This window comes from Salvelinus namaycush, unplaced genomic scaffold (assembly GCF_016432855.1).
Source record: "Salvelinus namaycush isolate Seneca unplaced genomic scaffold, SaNama_1.0 Scaffold1026, whole genome shotgun sequence".
In the NCBI taxonomy this organism is placed as follows: Eukaryota; Metazoa; Chordata; class Actinopteri; order Salmoniformes; family Salmonidae; genus Salvelinus; species Salvelinus namaycush.
The window spans coordinates 77153-83161 of NW_024057705.1; the positions used below are offsets into that span (position 1 = coordinate 77153).

General features: G+C 40.9%; 1 pseudogene; it reads left to right on the top strand.

The window, feature by feature from the left end:
• The first annotated feature begins 3739 nt into the window (after positions 1 to 3739).
• Positions 3740 to 5624, top strand: LOC120035323 (annotated as a pseudogene).
• Positions 5625 to 6009: the final 385 nt, after the last annotated feature.

Below are 6009 nucleotides of genomic sequence, written 5' to 3' on the forward strand. Positions count from 1 at the left end.
GTGTTTTCACACTGTTTGTTGTGGGTGGTTGTCTCCTGTGTCAGTGTCTGTATGTTACGCCACACGGGACTGTTTTCGGTTTTGTTTGTTCGTTCGTTTTATGTAGTCAGTTTTCCTGTTATTGCGTTCTTCGTGTTTCATGTAAGTTCGTCGTCCAGGTCTGTCTACATCGTTTATTTGTTTTGTTAATTATTCAAGTGTAGTTCGTTTTTTCGTCTTGTTTAAATAAATCATGTCATCACACAACGCTGCATTTTGGTTCAATCCCTGCTCCTCCTCTTCGGATGAAGAGGAGGAGGAAAGCCGTTACACCCCTGGTGAGACAAAACCGCAACTCGTCAGTAAAGAGCACTTTTTGCCAGTCCTGTCTGGTCCAACGACGGTGAGTTTGTGCCCATAGGTGACATTGTTGTCGGTGATGTTTGGTGAGGACCTGCCTTACAGTCTGAGCACTGATGGGGGGATTGTGCGTTCCTGATGTAGCTCGGACAGTTGTTGTTGCCATCCTGTACCTGTCCCGCAGGTGTGATGTTCGGATGTACCGATCCTGTGCAGGCGTTGTTACACATGGTTTACCACTGCAAGGACGATCAGCTGTCTCCCTGTAGCGCTGTCTTAGGCGTCTCACAGTACGGACATTGCAATTTATTGCCCTGGCCACATCTGCAGTCCTCATGCCTCCTTGCAGCATGCCTAAGGCATGTTCACGCAGATAAGCAGGGACCCTGGGCATCTTTCTTTTGGTGTTTTTCAGAGTCAGTAGAAAAGCCTCTTTAGTGTCCTAAGTTTTCATAACTGTGACCTTAATTGCCTACCGTCTGTAAGCTGTTAGTGTCTTAACGACCATTCCACAGGTGCATGTTCATTAATTGTTTATGGTTCATTGAACAAGTATGGGAAACAGTGTTTAAACCCTTTACAATGAAGATCTGTGGATTTTTACGAATTATCTTTGAAATAGGGTCTTTTTTTTGCTGAGTTTATGTATAAGACACGTTGTTCATGTACTCCATTCATACTTTTCCATGGGGAAAGCATAATAAACATGTTTATTGAGTCATTAGGTGCCAGGTCATTAGTCCACTATATTGCCTTGTTCCCTAGGAACCAATTAATGCAGCTATTAACCTGTTGAGACCTGAGGGGCTCCGGGAGAGGCACGGCTGGTCTTGATTGCATCCTAAATGGTACCCTTTTCCCTATATATATTCCCTATTCCCTATATTAGCCAGAAGCCTCTCATCAAAAGCAGTGCACTATAAAGGCAATAACGTGCAATTTGAGACTCACACCTTCTGTCATCCCCTCTGGGTGGATAGGCCCTGAAAGTGTACTGTAGGTCTAAAGAAGCCCAGAGTGACAATAAGGATCCTCACTTTTACCTGAGCAGGAAAAGCTCTGGGCCTAGGTTTTAGACTATAGCTAGGACTCAGGCTGCTGAGTTATTCTATGTTTTCCCTGGTTAGATCAAATGGTCAGGAAAAACGACAGTGCCCTAACTGTGTATTCTGGGTACCAGTATGTTTGTGCTATTAGTCCACCCCTTGTCATGCCAAACATGACAAGGAGCTGGAATGATAGCACAAATAGATCTGGGGCCAGGCTACCAATGATGACCTCTCCTCAGACTGTTGTGTTGCACCCTCATTCAGACTATAGCTAGCAAGGTAGCCCCTCAACAGTACCCAGATACCTCCCTACAGTGGTCGGGAACAAGACTAAGGGCTGAATTACAGGACCCAGATTAAGACTGTTCATAGAATAAATAGAATAAAAAATCTCCATTGACAGTGTGTTTTAGTCCAGGAGTAGACTTAATCTGCGTCCGGGCAACCTTCCCTTTGTCAGAGGCTTTGGATTGGTTTCACTGAATTATTTCTTTATTATACACAGTACATAGCACACCAACTCTTGGAAGGTTAATGTGAGAGCTGATAGCAGTGCCTACACAGCCCGTTGGTGATGTCACATACTTCTTCTACAGGCTAGAGGGTCTCAACACATCAAATAAAATACAATTGTATTTGTCACATGCGCCGAATAAAACAGATGAATAGCTTACCGTGAAATTCTTGCTTACAAGCCCTAAACCAACAATGCAGTTTTAAGAAAAATAAGAGTTAAAAATATTTACTAAATTAACTAAAGTAAAAAATAAAAGAGCAACAGTAAAATAACAATAATGAGGCCACCGGTATCAAGTCAATGTGCCGGAGTACTGGTTAGTTTGTACATGTAGGTAGGGGTAAAGTGACTATGCATGGATAATAAACAGCGAGTAGCAGCAGCATAAAGGGGGGGGGGGGGGGGGGGGTTCTATACAAATAGTCCGGGTAGCCATTTGATAAGCTGTTCAGGAGTCTTATGGCTTGGGGGTAGTAGCAGTTAAAAATGATTTTGGACCTAGACTTGGCGCTCCGGTATCGCTTGTCGTGCAGTAGCAGAGAGAACAGTCTATGACTAAGGTGGCTGGAGTCTTTGGCAATTTTTAGGACCTTCCTCTGACACCGCGTGGTTTAGAGGTCCTGGATAACAGGAAGCTTGGCCCCAGTGATGTAATGGGCCGTGATGTCGGTGATGCAACCGGTCAGGATGCTCTCGATGGTGCAGCTGTAGAACTTTTTGAGGATCTGAGGACACATGCCAAATCTTTTCAGTCTCCTGAGGGGGAATAGGCATTGTCGTGCCCTCTTCACGACTGTCTTGGTGTGTTTGGACCATGTTTGTTTGTTTCTGATGTGGACACCAAGGAACTTGAAGCTCTCAACCTGCCTCACTTTAGCCACATCTATGAGAATGGGGGAGTGTTTGGCCCTTCCTGTAGTCCACGATCATACATTGTTTTAACAGCATCATAGGCAACTAACAAAGCCTACCAAATTACTTTCTTTATTTAAGAATGTCCCTCTTACCATGTGTACTGTAACAGTATTGCTTCCATCCCCTGCCTTGCACCAACCTGGGCTAAAACCAGGGACCCTCTGACCACATCAAGAACCGTCACCCACGAAGCATCATTACCTGTCAGTCCACAAAAGCCACGGCCCTTGCAGAGCAAGGGAAACAACTACTTCTAGGTCTCAGAAAGAGTGACATCACCGATTGAACAATAGATCGCACTGCCAAGAAGCTAGCCATTTCACATCAGTTGTACATGCCCTGTGTAATCTACTTTTCTCTATGAGTTACTGTAGTTTGTATAGAATATAAGAAAGTCTTTGCACCTCCTCCCTAGAGGGCCTGTGTTACAAAATGGTGTCTGTTTTTCTCTGGACGGTTTCCTTGCCTCTGAGAATATCTAATTTTCCCCAGGTATTGGTGTACACTTGCATATCACATCATGGCAGGTGTTTAAAAAAAAATATATATAAGCATAGGAATCGTTTGAGGAGTTTAAGCAGTTCATCATGGATTAGAAATGGTCTGTCAAAATGTTGGATTTAGCACACTTTACAGGTAATCAATTCATTATTTTCCATTTCATTGTGACATGTGTGCCGGATACAAAGTATAATATTGTTTGATTTAGGCAATGAATTATTTTATCAGAAGAATCTAAAGCTGTCTGTATTGGTGAGCATAGATGTGAGCAAATGTGTCTCTCAATTAACAAGTCAAGGAATTATCAATTTAGGTTGTTTGATGATTTCATGATTTTAATATATATTTAAGCTACAGTAGGAGGATTTGCTCCTCTTCTTCAAACATTGACAGCACGTCTTTACCAACTCCCAGGACCATGGAAAACTCTACTCACTACGAGATCTTTAGGCTTGCTGCATACGGTGATATCGGACAATTTAAGTATTTCTACTTTGCTGTAGTAACTGTATTATATTTTGTCATCATTCTTGCCAATGCTTTGCTTATTGGAGTTATCTGCATTGAAAGAAGCCTTCATGAACCCATGTATATGTTTCTATGTGCTTTGTTTGTTAATCAGTTGTATGGGAGCACTGGTTTGTTTCCTGCTCTCATGTTTTACTTACTCTCTGACACACATGATATTTCCCTTCTTTATTGTTACCTCCAGATTTATGTGTTGTACACATATGCTATAACAGAATTTAGTAATTTAGCAGTTATGTCCTATGACAGGTACATTTCTATTTGTTATCCCCTACGATATAACAATATTATGACACCTAAAACCATTTGTGGCTTAATTCTGCTGTCCTGCTCGTCTTCTTTTTTCCTCATCGCCATCGTTATCTTCCTGAGTTTGCGACTGCAATTTTGTGGTAACGTTCTAGACAGAGTGTATTGTGACAACTACTCAGTAGTCAAGCTTGCCTGTTCAAATACTACGCTGAATAACATATGGGGTTTTGTTGTCACTGTGATATCTTTTTCCTGTACTATATTTCCTACCATATACTCATATGTAAGAATTCTACAAATATGTTTGAAGTCTTCTAAAGAGACGAAACAGAAAGCATTTAACACCTGTACACCACATATAGCCTCTTTGCTGAACTTCTCCTTTGGCTGTTTATTTGTGATTCTACAAGGCAGATATGAAACTGCAGATCTTCCACCTATACTTCGCACTATTTTATTAGTTTATTTCCTAATATGTCCACCACTTTTCAATCCTTTAATGTATGGCGTTAGGATGGTTAAAATCAGGCAGGCTTGTAACAAGGTACTAGGACTTTACCCTAAAACATAAACTGATTATTTTTGGAATATTGAATTGTGTTTTGTTACTTATAGTTGCTATCATTGACTGTACAAATATGTATAATTTTGCCATAATTTCTCTGTAGACCAATGATTATTGTAAAGCATCAAGTTTATATTGTATTGTAACATAATGTTTTGTGTCATATTAGCTAGTTAACTGCATAACTACAGAGCATCATGGGGAGCTGCCCTCCCTACCTTCAGGTTGGGCTTAAACATATGCTGACAGGGATCTTTGGGGAAAACCCTACAACCCAACCTGTTCTGCCACCTCTGGTCTCTTGGCCCACCGTTACATATACATTTCTGCAATGTATATGTAACATGTCCTCATGTTATTCTAGCAGTCATGGCTTATGACAGGTATGTCCCCATTTGTAAGCTATTTCAATATCAGAACATTATGACCCTTTCTAAAGTGAAGATATTGTCAGCCTTGGTATATTTTATTCCCATAACTCTTTTCAAATGTTTATCACTTCAAGGCTCCCTTTGTGCAGCAAACAATCTATGTTTTTTTGTGATGACTAAGCGGTTGTTCAACTCCTGTTTTGAAAGTGCGCTGAGCGGCCTGTATGGTACTGTATATGGACCATATCAAGTCTAGTGGTTTTACCTTTTGTGTTAGTTGTGCTCTCATATGTCAAAATATTAAAGCCTCAAAGGAGTCACGAACGAAGGCTTTTAATACGTGTGCTCCCCACTTGATCACTTTCATCAACTTCTCTACAGGCCTCCTTTTCCTGTTGTTTACAACAGGCACAGCACAGTTAGCAAGGAGGTTAATCTATTAATATCAGTATAGTTCATTCTTTTCCCACCACTGGTACACCCTATCTTATATGGTATTAGGACCAAGAGGATCAGGACATGTATTACAAAAATTATAAGAAGAATCTTTCCGAACTCTCTTGATTTTTCTCATCAAAAATCTGAACGTAAACTGGTACCAATTATGACTTTAGAAAGTACAGCAGCAGGGCAAGGGTTGCCGGTTTGAATCTCAGGTCTGACAGGATCATCTGCCAGAACTGAATGCTTATACATTTGTTTTGATCATCAACCTAATCTCTTGTTTCTCCTTGGTATTGCATTCTATTTCTGTGAATTCTTCTGCATTTCCTTTAAATGTATTTTACTGTAGGAAAGTCAAATCAGTGATGCTGCTGTGTCACTGACCGTATGTTCTTCTAGCATGTCAATGGACATGTATGTGTGTTTCAGGGGGGTTGGGGACAAAGTAAAAGGATGTAATAAATTCTGTTTCAACAAATGGGCAATAAAGTATTCTTCTAGAAGTGACAGTTCTAGCAGATCCTTTTG